This window comes from Hemibagrus wyckioides, linkage group LG06 (assembly GCF_019097595.1).
Source record: "Hemibagrus wyckioides isolate EC202008001 linkage group LG06, SWU_Hwy_1.0, whole genome shotgun sequence".
Taxonomy (NCBI): Eukaryota; Metazoa; Chordata; class Actinopteri; order Siluriformes; family Bagridae; genus Hemibagrus; species Hemibagrus wyckioides.
Genome location: NC_080715.1, coordinates 16,346,148 through 16,361,234, shown reverse-complemented (window position 1 = coordinate 16,361,234; position 15,087 = coordinate 16,346,148). Strand labels below are relative to the sequence as shown.

Genomic DNA, 15,087 nt, shown 5'->3' with positions numbered 1-15,087 from the left:
TTTACTTTTTAACTCTTAGTTGTCTAATGGAGCTCTGTGTCTTTATGTAGCACCAGGGTCCTGAAGGATCGTTGTTTCATTTCAGTATGTGACACATCAGCTGTACATGTTCAATAAAGGCTTCTTGGCTTGTATCACTACTGATGTGAAGAACTAGAATTTCCTGAAACAATCATTAGACATAACAATAGAAATCAGATCAAGCTTTTGGCTAGATTATGACAGATCTGTAAAATTTAATTAATAGTTTTCCAAATTTAGTCCAAAAAAATTCAATTGCCTGTGGGTTTTTAGGTAAAAAAAAAAAAAAAAAGCTCATGATTACCAATTATTATTATAAGTAAATTTGTACCACTACCCTTATCACTCACTTGTGCTTTAGAAAATAAGAAAATGTACTCATTAGCTTCACTAATAATAAATACTTTTTTTCCAAGAGATATTTTCACATTGCAATGGAAAATGAACATCACTTGATGCTACTGTAAAATTTTACAGTTTCTTTAATGTTCATATTTTTGTAAATGTTATCATTTTCTTTTTATTCACTATAAAAATAAGCGTCATGAAGCATTACTGAGTATTTTATAAAATACTTAAAATGAATGGAATAATAAAATAGCATGGTTGCTTCCTTTACCCCCTCCCTGCCCTCCACGTGCAAACATGTGTTCCAACTTCAATTTACACAACCCAAATATAATCAGCGTGGCACACATTTATCTTTATTACTGAAGTAAATAGGTTTTTCATTATGCCACAGGCCCTCCTCTCTCCCACATCTCACCCCGCCTGTGTTGCCATTACTTACACCTTCTGCCCCGGTCAGTCTGGGCCTCCCTCCCTCTTTTACACCCTGTGTCACTCATTCGCCACCAGCAGTAACAAGCACATTCACGTGGAGAGACAGGCCTTAACTAGCCATCTTAACTAGCCATTTCCCTCTGAGAGTGGAGGAGAGATGAGAGGAAAGAGAAACAGGGATGAACATATTTGTTTGTGCATCGTTCTGGCTCTGTTATCTTCTCCTGCTCTGCTTCAGTCGTTCTGTAAGCAGCAGGCTGTGTGTGTGTGTGAGAGAGAGAAAGAGAGAGAGAGGGAAAGAGAGAGAGATTCATGGGCCTGACAGATGCCGGGTGCAGCTGGCTCTGTCCTTGATCATCCCAGCAGTCCGGACAGCGCTGTCATTCACCATTGCCCAAATTATCTCTGTATTGACTGCACAACCCTCTGTGACAGCAACGTAATGGCTAATTACCCAGGATGCTTCGGGTACTTTTAAACCCCAGAGTCCCTGCTTTTTCTCTGTCACCATCACTGATACTGTAAGAGAGAGAGAGAGAGCGAGAGAGAGAGAGATGAAGAAACATAAGATATAGTAAGAAACACAGAGAGAAAGTGAGAGCACATCATGCCTCTCATCCTGTGAGCAGGAGAACAAGTCCAGGCAAAAGATAGAAGAGAAAAACACACACTGCTCAAATCATGCCTTTTCTAGGACATTATGCTGTGATTCACATCATCTCTCTCTTGCTCTCTCTCTCTCTCTCTCTCTCTCTCTCTTGCTCTCTCTCTCTCTCTCTCTCTCTCTCTCTTGCTCGCTCTCTCTCTCTCTCTCTCTCTCTCTCTCTCTCTCTTGCTCTCTCTCTCTCTCTCTCTCCGCCTGGTCTCTGAGGGGTTTGGTGGCCTGTCGCCTTGTGCAGATCTCAGGGAAAAAAGCAGCACACATAAATTACCATTTTCTATTTGTCTGTCATCTATCCAGTAAGTGTGCAGTGTGCTCTGGGCTCTGCTGCAATGTCTGGGGACCAGTCTGCGGGACTACATGGCCTCTCAGACAGGCAATTATCAGCATCACTCTGTGCTCGTTGAAACATCCTAAATACAATCATTAATTTTCTACTAAATTCCAGACAATTATTAAATCTAATGTACTCCCCAGCAACTTCCTCCCTCCCACACTATTCTCTCAAATGGCAATGCAAAAACCCGGGCCATTACAAGAATACAGGTTAACAGTACTTAATGTTGAAAATATTTGATGAAAGCCAAAAAGCCAAAAACAGTAGATATATATCGAGTTCAGGTATGGCAGCTTTTAGAAGTCTTGTAGCTTTACTGTAATCCAAATGACATAGACCCAAAGAACAATGTTTGTGAAACAGTAGCCTCAAGGCTTGTTACTCGACTATCAAGTACAACACAGCTGCATTAAAGCTCTACTATCGAGAGAAAGAGCCAGAGAAACCCTGAAGGAAACACCAGCAGCCAAGTGGAGGAGAAAGGAATGTGGGATAGAGTGAACAGAAGAAACGAACAAGAGGAGGAAAAAAGGGGAAAGGAAGGTGAGGGAATACACGGTACTAAATCCCACTCTGACTGTTAGGGAAGATGATGAGGTCCCGGGAGAATGGAGTACAGACAGGGAGAGAAAGAAAAAGGAGAGAGAAACAAAGGGAACGCGAGAATAAAGAAAGAGATAAAGCTATTCTTCATATAAATTACTAATTTCATTCATTATGTATTGATTCCATAACCACTGTCACTTCATCCCTAGCAATAAAGTTAAGTTCTGGTGGACCTATACCCTCACACATACACACTTCCCAATACACTTTTCTTCCATAAATATAAATTTATTAACACATTGAAGGATAGAGCCATTATGTACATTATGAGAAAAACACTGTGTTTATTTAATTGCTTAACTCTGTATTTAAAGGTATCATTGCTTACTAGGGGGCTGTACAGAAGGTACTGATATCACCTCATCGCTCCAGGATTCCAGCTCCAATCCTGAGCTCAGGGTATTGTCTGTAGAGGGTATTTATGCATGTTATCTCTGAGTCCATGTAGGTTTTCTTTGGGTTATTTGGTTTTCTTTCACCTCCCTGAAACTCTTCGGTTGAGAAATAGCATAAACTATGCTAAATTTCCTCTAAGTGTGAATACTTACGAATATGTGTGTGTTTGCTGCCTTGCAACAGAGTGGTGTCCCATTCCGGGTATGTCCTGCCAGGATAGGCTGCAGATCTGCAGCCACACAAACCAGAAAAAAAGAAGTTAGTGAAGATGAAGGAATGAATATAAACTGCATATCGTAAATGTATATTCATATGTGCTTGCTATTTACATTGGAACTCAAAATGCTAAACTTTAACCTATATTCACTCAAGTAAATTGTCAAAACCACCAACATCTTGAAAGAGTTCGATGTCACATATGGTTCAGGTCCAACCTGACGAGTACAGAAGTGAATCCTACTGTGGCATGTGCCATCCATCGCCAGGGTCCCAGAGTGCAACTGCCCTCGTCCACACTGGAAGCTAATGCTGGCAGGGTCCCGATTTCACCCGGGTGACCAAGCAGATGGGTGTCTGCACAGTGCTGTGACAATGCTGCATGAGCAGGAGTGTGAAAACAAGGAAGCCTTCGTATCAATCGAAGAAGATGAGTGTAGCCATGGAGTATTCAACTGCTGGAATTCCAGGACTATTTCTGTTTAAATTGCTGGCAACACAAAAAAATAAATAAATAAATAAAACAAAGCAAAAAAATCCTACAAAACAATGCACTCTAGTTAATGTTAGTTACAAAACATTTTGACATGGTGTAATCTCATTAGTCATGTAATGTAATCTGCATAATAGAACTCTCTGTAGAGATTAGTGCTTATATTACAGAGCTGTTCATATAATATGACATGCAGACAATGTATGCAGGTCTTAACCCCTTGCCCTCATATGGAGCCTGGCTGTCAATCATATTTCAGACAAGACTAAAGGAGTCTGAGTTCGTCTGGGGGATATGCTATGGATATTATTTTTTACGTCAAGGTATATGATACAGATAGCATCAAAGATACAGTAATGGTTCAGTTAAGTACCGTGAATGTGTCTTTAAGTTGCCTTGTATTCTGCAAATTTAAAAAGAACTTCTACATGGAAGCGACCTCTCCAGTGAGAAATGAAAAGTGTATTTATTTAATTATTTTTATTTATTTATTTTTTTTCTCTAAACTGTAAGTATGAAATTAGCAGAATAATTGAGATGCTTAGTAACTGCCCTTCTAGGAGCATACTGACTATTATCTCTAGTCTATTATTAGAATTTTCTATTAATTCATTTCTCTTACCAAAGCTTCCTGTAATATCACAAGACTCCTTTTCCCCTCTGATCTACACAGATGTTAAACTGATATGCAAACAAATTCAGATTACCTTTTTCCCCTTCAGTAATCTATGATTCATTAGATAGGTGGTTAAGAATTCCTTAAATTTTGTGGCTAGGGAATTGCAATCCTTTCCATGTCTACCATATGGAACATGCAGCAACATCAGGCATCAGTGCAAGTCTACTTTAGCATGCTAATATTCCTCTGTGGCACTTAAGCTTGTAAACAGCCTTTAAGAATTTTGATTGAAAGGTTATACACAAAATTATTAAAAGAAACAAAGAGTCAGGATTGTGTGGTACTGTACACTTTTTCTAGCTACTAGTCCTCTGCTGCTCAGTCCTATTAGTGGAAAGTGTGTGTGTGTGTGTGTGTGTAAAGGGCTGAACTCTGTCCGCTGGGATGCTTGTCTCTGTTGAGGTCTGTCAGGGAACCAGCTACTTGGATGTGTCATGATTGCACTAATTACTGAGAGCCAGTGAAAGCTTTGACAAGGACGACCACAACGTGCACACACACACACACACACACACAATCCTTTACACTATTGTACATCCCTGCCACTTCTAACCAATAACCAAAAACACATGGACAAAAATGATAGCATTTTTCAGTAAACACAAAATCTACAAAACAAGAAAAAACAGATGTAAGCCCAGACTCAACCACAAAGCACAACATGTGTTATATTTTTTTGTTGCAAAGTATTAATTCGATAAGAAAAAAAAAAATCATCCCAGCTTCTTCCAGATGTGGTTTCTGAGCCAGTTAGCAGAAAATAGTGGAACACAAGCATCAGCCAAAGAGCAACTAAGCGCACAAGATGCACCCTTAACCCTGTTAGCACAACACAGAGGGGACTCTTAACTCTGTGTTTGCCACCAGTGAACTGTTAATAATCCCATTACACGCCACTTAAAGAGATCACAATGAGCCAGTTACTGTTAAGATCTCATACCTTACCAATGGGACTCTGAACGGTGGGCTATGCCTGTCCATATGTTGAAAAGATTAACAAGAGTGAGAAAAAAAATGGAGGTGTGAAAAGAAATGGCCAGTGTTAAATGCAATGAGAAGTGACAGTTTACATCTCCGCCTACAATTAACACATTCATGTTTTATTTTTTGACTCTTTAGCACTAGATCAACCTCTCTCTCTCTCTCTCTTTCTCTCTCTCTCACTCGCTCTCCTTCTCTGGCTGTGATAATGCATGTTGTCAGCTTTGTTTAGCAGGCCAGATCTGGGCGAGCGGTGGGCTGGTGCAGGCATTTGACAGATTGAAGGTTCAGCGATAGGGCTATCATGACAGATGGAAGCTGGCATCAATGTTCTGAGAGCGCCAATCACAGGGGACCTGCCCCCCTCATTCGTCAGGCCGCTTTTTTGAACCCCCCCCCACACACACACACCCACCCAAACACACTTATGACGGGAGGACGAGCGGGTGGGGAGTATATGTGTGTATGTGTGTGTGTAACTGAAAGATGGCATTGTTAAGCAGTGCATCTGTGAGACTGACTCTCTTTTGATGGAGGCATAAGGCAGAAGGAGGGGGTAGGGGAGAATGAAGGGAGGAGGAAGGGAGAGTGAGAGAGAGAGAGAGAGAGAGAGAGAGAGGGAGAGAGGGGGAAAGGGCCCAAAGCACAGCCCGGTCACTGGTGCAACGCCAATCTCTGATATGATAGCAGCCCTACTCCCGGGAATAACCACAAAACTTTCAAACATCCTGAGCAGAGAGAAGACCCCGAGGGAAGAAGAAAAGAGATGATGGACAGATATTTCCCCTCCCCTTTCAAGTATGCCAGTGATTTTTCATTAACACTGTATTAATTGTCGGCCCCTGAGCACTTCACTGTCCTTTACAAACAGCTAGTAATAAGAATAACATTCCGGTTTAACATCAAATATGGTTTTGTCTTTTCTTTAAAGAGCTGGCTCTCAGTGATAAAGCAACGTCAGCACATAGCTGAATCCTACTCTGACCTACTTAATGGTTGCTATTATGGGCTAAAATCAATTACAAAAGAAACACGAATGGGGTTTTGAATCCCCCCTTAAAACATTCTAAAGTGTGATGAGTTGTAATGAGACAAAGCAGAGCGATAGCTTGTTAGCGGTACTCTGCTTTAATTACTTTGACTAATATAGATTATGTCTATATGCAGAATTGTTCTAAAGCAGGAACAATCCACCAGGACCTGCTCAGTAGGGATATACATTAAGAAAGCTCAGCCTAGGCTTCTGCTCTAGCACAGATGCTAATGATGGCTATGATAACAGTGCAAAGTTTTCACTAAACACACACATCTGATTAGCAAGTGGAAAGTGATTTTAATACTGTAAGTCTTTAATTAATGAACTACAGTCTATACATTTAAAGGAAATGGCTTTTTTATGAAGCTTTTTATTTAATGAGCATTGAGTTGTTTACAAACTTATTTTCAAAATCACACACAGGTGCTACAATTCAACAGGCAAATACATTTTTCTATAAAAGGATAAGAGACACACATAAAACTGTCTCCAGTCCTTTCAGCTTTCAGGTACACACAAGTAACTTTCTGACATGGTGCAGTGTTGATGTATGTATAAGTTGTTTTCTCCTTAAAAGTGGGACCTCATTGTTTGTGTGTATGCTTAGAAGAACACATTGTGGATGCAGGGTTGTAGTGTTGGGGCCTCAGGGTGTCCTGTCTCAGGCATGGCTAGTTATCAGAGGCCCAACTGACCACCCAGAGGACATCACACACCCACACACACACACACACACACACACACACACACTCATGGCCGAGACCTTGACAGCACAGATGTGCTGACACACGCCATCTTTAGGAGGATGTGGATTCAGAAGACCATAATGGCTGTGAGAAACAATGCACTATGCCTTTGGGGTCGCAAGTTAGACAGCAAAGCTTCACCTTTGTTCATTGATGGATTTGACTCTGTAAAGAGAAGATATAATGATATATAAATCATTTTTACCCTAGTGCTGATGAATTTTTGTTAACCAGAAGCTAATTCAAAGGGCATATAAGCATTAGATATTGAAAGATTATACAACAAATATTTAAGTAATGAAAAATATATAATTTGAAATATGTAATTCATGATGTGGGGAAGCTTTCAATTTATTAACATTTATGGAGGGATTCTCAGGTATCACTGCATTGCAATTGTCAGCACAGTCGAGTTATATATATACTACAAATCATTAAAGGTATGGTGTGTTATTCCTTAATAAATTAAACATTTAATTTTGGTCAGCTGGTGTGGTATTAGAGGAATAAAACAGTTCAAGCAAATTGATTGTTTTACTATAAGAGAATGAATCATCATTTTGTTCCTTATTTAGCTCATCAACAGAAGTATATGTAAGTATATGTAAACATATAAGAATGGGAGCACCATTTGGACACAGAAAGTGAGAGTACAGCATGGTGGAGCTTTACTATCTGAAACAGTCTTAGGCAGTCTCTTTCCTTAGTTACCCAAGCTGCTAAGTACTGTTGTTTGGTTTCAGGCAGAAAAACCTAACAGGAGGGGAGTGCAGTGAAAAGCAGTCGACATTTCCAGTTCAAAAAAGTCCTTCCTTCTCCCCAGAGAGTCTGTCTCATCCCTATGATGGCCAATAATAGCCCATTGTAGTCAAATGCTCCCTCTCCTGCGCGTGACAGAATGGGGACGCCTTATTTACAGAGGAGGAGAAAAAGCTAACGCATTGGGCCCACTCCCCATGCGAAAATACTGCTGACAGAGAGAGAGGGAGAGAGATAGCGGGGAAGAGAGGGAGAACTTTTCCAGCAAAATCATAGCTTTCTCCTTCAAGGCGATGTTACACTTACTTATATTTATAGTTGCATTTAGGAACACAGGGGCCTGGTGACAGTGTGCTGCCGGCCTGCCTTTCTAAACCTGCTCCTTGCTTGTTCTATTTCTGCGCCTGCTTGAAACCTGCTCAACCCTGCACACACACAATCAATAATTCCATTCCTCTTTTACACCTTTTTCTTGCCTTATTTAAAATGTTTGGTCACCACCAAAATAAACAGTTAAAAATAGCGGAATATTTTTAGACCTTGTATATTTAGAAAGCTGGAGAGTGGAGTGTGTTGATGATAAAATGTGAGAAAATTCAACACATTGCTTAGTCAACATTCATCTCTTGTACTTTGCTTTTTTTTTCTTTTTTACTCACACAGATTTACTATATTGTGAAAAGTATAAAGTCTGTTCCATTCTGTGACTAGTTCAATACAGCGTAGCGTGGTGCAGTGGGTGTAGAATGCAATTATTGTCTGCATGTGATGTAAAGCAGCTCTTATAGCTGTGTTTCGGCAAAATCGTGTGTAAAGGAATTTGAAGATGAACGTGTCAGTATACAGTCACATGGCATTAGAGGAGGAAGTGGCACACTGTGTTTCATTATCGTACTCTATTCTGCTTCATTACAGCCTCCATGCATATTAATGAGGGCAAATGGAACACACACACACACACAATATTTGAAGACATCACACACATGGTATGCTCAAACACAACACAAAGCACAAAACAGCAAGCACATGCACAAGGCATTCACAGACACTAAACACAAACGGAACATGACACACATACACAAGCAACTGGAACCGAGACTTGGGGGAAATAAGTCATGGTGTAAATTGCACTGGTGGTCACCTTGATGGCACCACACAGTTTTCCTCTACCCAGAATCCAACTGGTTCCTCAATTTAGAGAGGCTTTCATTATACTGTACACCACACATACACACACGCACACACACACACACACACACACACTATAATGGCTAATTATGGAGCATGTGAGTGTATTGAACTGGCTGGTCCTTCACCATTACTGTCTAGGGAAAGGACACCAGTGAAGGAATGGACTCTCTCTCTCTCTCTCTCTCTCTCACTCTATTGTATAGCAGCACCAAAATCTACATCATATTTAAGGCCTATTAAATTAAAGCAAGCAAGCAACAATGCACAATCAATGACTTACATACTAACTTCAGGCAAATAAACAAATGTTGCCAAACATGTGAACAATGCGAAGACATGACCTGCTAGTGGTATAACACAAGAAAACAACTGACAAAAGAGCTCAAAAGTAGAGACACAACACAATTATTAGACAGTGAGTGAATAAAAGGGTGATGCAGAGAATAAAGGCCTGACAGAGTATAAACATCACTCACTCACTCAATGTGTACGTCCAAGGAGAAGCACGAGAATGAGGTGAGATGAGAGAAGGTTCTTTGGCAGTTCATCAGACTGTCAGGTTGCTGTGTGTGGAGAAGAGAGGAACTCCTCTGTGCAGGTAGACGTGCTGTCAGTTCGAGTTGGCCTGTCTGCAGGGCTGGCCAATGTATTAACCTCTCAGGAAGAGAGTGAATGGACACAAGTTAAAACATGAGAGGCATACACATGAAGAATTCACATGGCAGATTTAGCATAGCATTTTAACTGTTTGTGATAATAATTTACAGGCGGAAAGCACAAAAAAGGAAAGATAGAAATGAAAGAGCCCCACTAATACAGATATCCAAGCTTGGCTTATTTTGCTTACCCTTGGAACTAGTGTTCTTTTTCGTTTCAGCTTAAAATGTTGACATTTTTTTCTCTCCCAGTCCTGTGCCATAGACTCAGGCCATTCTTCAGGTATCCCAAAGGTGAGTTCGCCTTGCACCTGTGCACCTGACACATGGCTAATCTTTCCCTTGTGACTATAGCTACGTCTGCATTTTAGCCCCTCTGGCCTAGTTTCTACAATTCCCAATCCTAACGTTCATGGAGTCACAAGCGTAGCTGAAAACAGATGTACAGAGGAAAGTCACATAGATCATAATCTGTCAATTGCATAATCTGTCAATTATTATCCTAGACTAAGATGGCAATTCAGTGTAAAAACGAGCCAACACCTTTAACCTTTGGCACAACTCTCAGCCAGGGTTCTATTAGGAACGCCAGAATTTTGAGAATTTACCTGAGATCATCCATCTTCACCCCTGAGAGACTGTATACACATAATAGTTTATGCCCTAACTAAGTTCATAATGAAGAATTTCCAGTTTCTATTCGAACATTAATCTGACCTCAAATTTTAAAACACAGTATCAGTCTCTCTATTATTCTTCCAAGTCATAGGTAATTCCCATGACTTCTCTAGAATTATATTAGTCGTAAGAATAGAGGAGAGAGGCTGGAAATAAATAAGTGCAGTGAGTTCGCTCTGGGATTGTGGAGCTGAGGCGGTTTGCTTGAGCATTATAGCGCTAATTAGCAGAAGATTACTATGCAGTGTGTGAGGCCGTGGTCCAGAAAGACATCATTAGGCCTGGTGATGGGGAGATGCCTGCAGCACATTGATCTTAGGGCTACAGGAACAATGCATACTGCAGACTTTCTAATTGGGCCTGAGGCACACTGTGTGTGGCTGACTGTTGTATGTTGCTTTGCTTGTGAATATACGTGAATGTTTGTGTGTATAAAAGAGCTTATATTTTTAAGGCTGTATGCATATCTGTGTGTATGAACCCTTGGATGGACAATATAAGTCTAACAATCAGATGACTAATGCATAGAAATTGCATCTGTAAATCATTAATCTTAGAAGACAGAACTATTCCTCTGGATTATTCTTGACAAAGCCAGTCTGAATAATATACAGGCCTAATATGATAGATTCCACTCATTATAGATTAAATAGATTAGTATACATGTATCCAAAACTACAGCTTCAACTGAAAGGAAACACTAAAAGCATAAAAACAGAATTAACAGATTGTAAGAAAAAAAATTCTGGGACAACTTTCTTATAAATAGAATAAGGAAATCACTATGGAACTGCTCATGAGCAAATTGTGAAACATGGCTGCTTGAGGATGTACATATACCTGCCAGTGGAAATGATTTACGTTGATTGATGATGTGACTGAAGAAAAATGATCAGAAGTGTCTTAACTGATCTGATACAGCTAACTGAGTCTCAAAACTTAGAAGATGAAACATTACCTTGCGGCAGGAAAAAAAAGTGGTGCATGGGTGGAAATCACAACATGCCATAATCAAAATTATATTTAATACAGAGTTCTTATAGTATTTTGTTCACTTAAATTAAATGTGTTTAATTCAAATATGGGTCCATCGTCAACTTTGAGCTAATGTGTCCAATCAGTGTAAAGTTTAGAAATAAAATACATCAATAAGCTCATCAATATAGAACATACACTCTGATAAATAATAAGCACAAACTACACATTTAAATAATGGACCTAATATTTGAATAGCTCATACATACATAAAAATTTGAGAAGCTCTGTTCTATGGGACTGTCCACCAAGTTGTAAACATAATATTAAACTATGCATAATATTAAGTATTTTTATTTGTTAATTTTTGCCCTCTTAAATATAAATGGAGAAAATGTGTGTAATAAGAGTTGTGGGTCACTTAATTGTAAAATGCTCTTACTTAAAGATAGAATATTGGATGTTCACAATCAAAACTTTTAATAAACATATATCACACTGTCCAGTTACTTATAGACAGTCTGATTGTATTGTTATGGTTCTGTAATTCAGGCATAGACTCATCCAATACCTACATAGTAATGATGAAAAGAGTGTGACCCTGAACCCAAAAACAGGCCTCTCGTCACTACCCACTTATTCTGGCAGTGATTTATGTGCTTTTCATTTGTCCTGCTCATATGTTTTGAATTTCATTTACTCACTTTGCATATCGCACCGTATGCTCATAAGGAGGAGGAATGGGGGTGTCGATCGGCTTGTCCTCATCCTGTCTCTCTCCTTCTCTCTCTCCCTTCCCCATCTCTCTTAGAGTCGGAGTTATGATAATCAGCTGATTAGTTGCTGAAGTCCTTTTCCCTCAGGCTCCTTTGTGTGTAAAATCCTCTCACTCAATTGACATGTGGACATCATCAGGCTGATGAAATTCAGTAGTAATGAACAAGTGGGATGGGGCATCTGCACGGGGACCCCAAACCCTCCATGCTAATGCAGAGAGCTGCTGCTTTCCACGTGCTGTCCCTGTGGAACGCCTGATGGAAGTGTGCAGAGATGCATATTCAAACCAGCACCTTCACAGAAGCACACCGCGTGAACAGAGAGAGAGAGAGAGAGAGAGAGAGAGAGAGAGAGAATGAGAGCGCCAGAGAGAAAGGAAGGCGAGTGGCCTGACCCATGCTAATTTGGAGGCAGATTATTTTGCATCAGCCACAGTAATGATGTGACAGTTCATTTGTGAACAGGCAGAGGAAGAGGGGAATGGAGGATGAGAAGAAGAGTGCAAAGAGAGATGGGGGCGGTGATGCTTGGCTGGACGCAGGTGTTGGTCCGCTCTGCTCCGAGCTGTCAGTGGGGGCTGCTGTCAAATTATCTCCTTTAAAAAGGGCTTAGACACACAAAAAAATCTAAGAGACATTTAAGGAATTAATGCATTCTTATTTAACACATATTGTGAGCAACGTTTCATTAGAGGCGAGCTAGTTGTATTAAAACTGACAGCTGACCTTTCACATTTACCCTCCCAGCTCACAGAAATGTGCTTATTACATACACGTTTGAGTCACAGAGAAGTTAACGGGATAACTAGTCATAATTAAACACACAGGCCTACTCAGGTCCCATGGTTCTTCTTTCCCATGTCATTTAATCCTAAAGACCTACTGTTTTAGGAAGGGCATCAGGGATCTCAGGCCAAATGCATAGAGTAAAAGTAGTTTACAAGAAAGTTAGCTTGTCACATGCAATGCAAAGGGCATGTCTAATAATAATTTCCGTCTGATTTTCTGTCTCATCTTTACTACTTAATGATATTCTTGTTGCTGTACAGCATAATGTTGCTCTGGTTATGGAGAATATTCATAACGGAAATTTCAAGAACGAATTAATTTGCATCACATAATAATTCTTACTTCCTTGTATGTAAATTAGCCACACATGTTTGTACTCTATATACATAAATATGAACATCTAGAGCTGTAATTGTAAATGTGATCAGGGTTTAAACTAGGATTTAGGATGCAGAGGAGCCCTACTTCTCTCATGAGTGGCGTTTATGTGGGAAAAGTACAGTGTAATTTATATATTATTGGGCGGTTTTAACATCCATATGACGATGGAAATGTGATTGAAACAAGTTCCACTTGGGTGGCAAGATGAACATTCCTCATTTGTCAGTTTTGGCATAAATATGATTGGCATCTGATTTTTTCCTGTCAAAATACACAATACAGTTACTTAGACTTTGTGACGTTTAGGTGTAATGATCAATTGTGTATACACCACAGATAACAATAGCTCTTAATAAATAAACCTTTCACATTTTTGAAATGAAAGCTCTTCTATATATCTATAAATACTTTATGGCACTAAACACTCTTAACTACACAAACTCCCCTACGGAACCAGTTTTCTAACAGTGTAATACTAATTCTAATTCTAATACTGTACTGGAGCTGAGCCGCACCTGTAAGAGAGAGTTGAAGAGGTGAGATGCTTGCCTGCACTCTACCCAAATGTAATCCTGAATCTCGAACTCAATTGCTAAACTGACATTATCAGGCTAATGAAATAGTTATATTTCTGGCTGCCCAATGTCAATTCTTATATGATTATGAAAAATCATCCACAATATTTTCTCACAAAAACATTAAACAATATGCAGGGGTAGAAAATACTTGAGAAATTTCAGTGCAGCACTTAAGTATTATTTTGGTATATTTATACTATATTTGAGTTTAAAATTTACTTTAAATTAATTGTATTGTTAATTCGATTTTATTAGATCTTAGATTAGATCTTAAATCTTATTTAGACATTGGTATTGATCTTGTTATAGGTTACAGGTACTTGGTATAAGTACAGTACTCATAATAGAGGTAAAACAGAGAGTAAACTGTTTATTCCATATTAACCTTACTCAAATAGCATCGTATTATTAACCTAACAACTAACCTTAACCCTTGCTTGATTTAAAATATGCTCTTGCAGGACCTTGCATATAGAGCATTAGAAAGAATGTTTGATAACTTTCTACACAAACTATGCTTGTGCAAGGGCATTTATATTCAACATTCTGAAGGTGCTGCAAATAAATTGCACTTGCAGTTGTTTTCATTCTGTGAGACTGAATTGCCCTAGGAATGTACAATGTGCTAATTTGCTAACATTAACAGGCTGTATGCAAAAACGCTGTTTGCTAGTGCCAGGTTAGAGTAGCATCAGTTTGAGTAGCTGAGATAAACTGGCTGGGCAGCAAGTAAAATTCTCATTTTATCTTTTACTACTGAATAATTTATTAGCAATCTAAATAGTTAGGCATGCATATGACTGGCAAAACATACATAGAGTAAATGGTATAGATGCTTTAAAACATTTATCCTTCTAAATAATTTTTTTAATTGTAAAAATTAGAAGGATTTTTTTCCATGTAAAAATAATAAACGTTGCACATGAAAACATGACATTAACATGCTTCTTTCAGTTGAAAATTATTATTTTTTCATTAGAAAAATACTTTTTAATATTTAAGTACATTTATACTTACCTTTATTTTAATACATTTTTGGATACTTGTAAAGTAAATTTTTGATAAATAAAATAAAATAAAATAAAATAAAATAAAATAAAATAAAATAAAATAAAATAAAATAAAAATCTTTTAAAAATAAAAATAAATCTTTTAAAAATAAAAGAACCACAAGTGTACAGGTGGTGAAGATATTGGGTCATTCTATGCAGCTGGGCAGTATAAAATACAAGTATGTAAATCACAACATACACATTATAATAACATCTGTACAGTATGTAGAATATTCACATAAGGCAATATACAATATACAAAAGCAACATATACAATCTACATGGACTCAATACACA

The 15,087-nt window shown here is 38.7% G+C and overlaps 1 long non-coding RNA gene across 2 annotated transcripts; it reads right to left on the bottom strand.

Moving 5' to 3' along the window:
- Positions 1–664: 664 nt before the first annotated feature.
- LOC131354116 (uncharacterized) lies at positions 665–13,916 on the bottom strand. Of its 2 annotated transcripts, XR_009204702.1 has the most exons (5): positions 11,919–13,916; positions 9,386–9,559; positions 3,198–3,510; positions 2,957–3,033; positions 665–1,323 (listed from the first exon to the last, which is right to left on the bottom strand). It is a non-coding gene; the product is annotated as an uncharacterized LOC131354116 (long non-coding RNA). The 2 variants fall into 2 exon arrangements; XR_009204701.1 differs by having other exon boundaries at positions 9,386–13,916.
- Between the last annotated feature and the right edge of the window lie 1,171 nt (positions 13,917–15,087).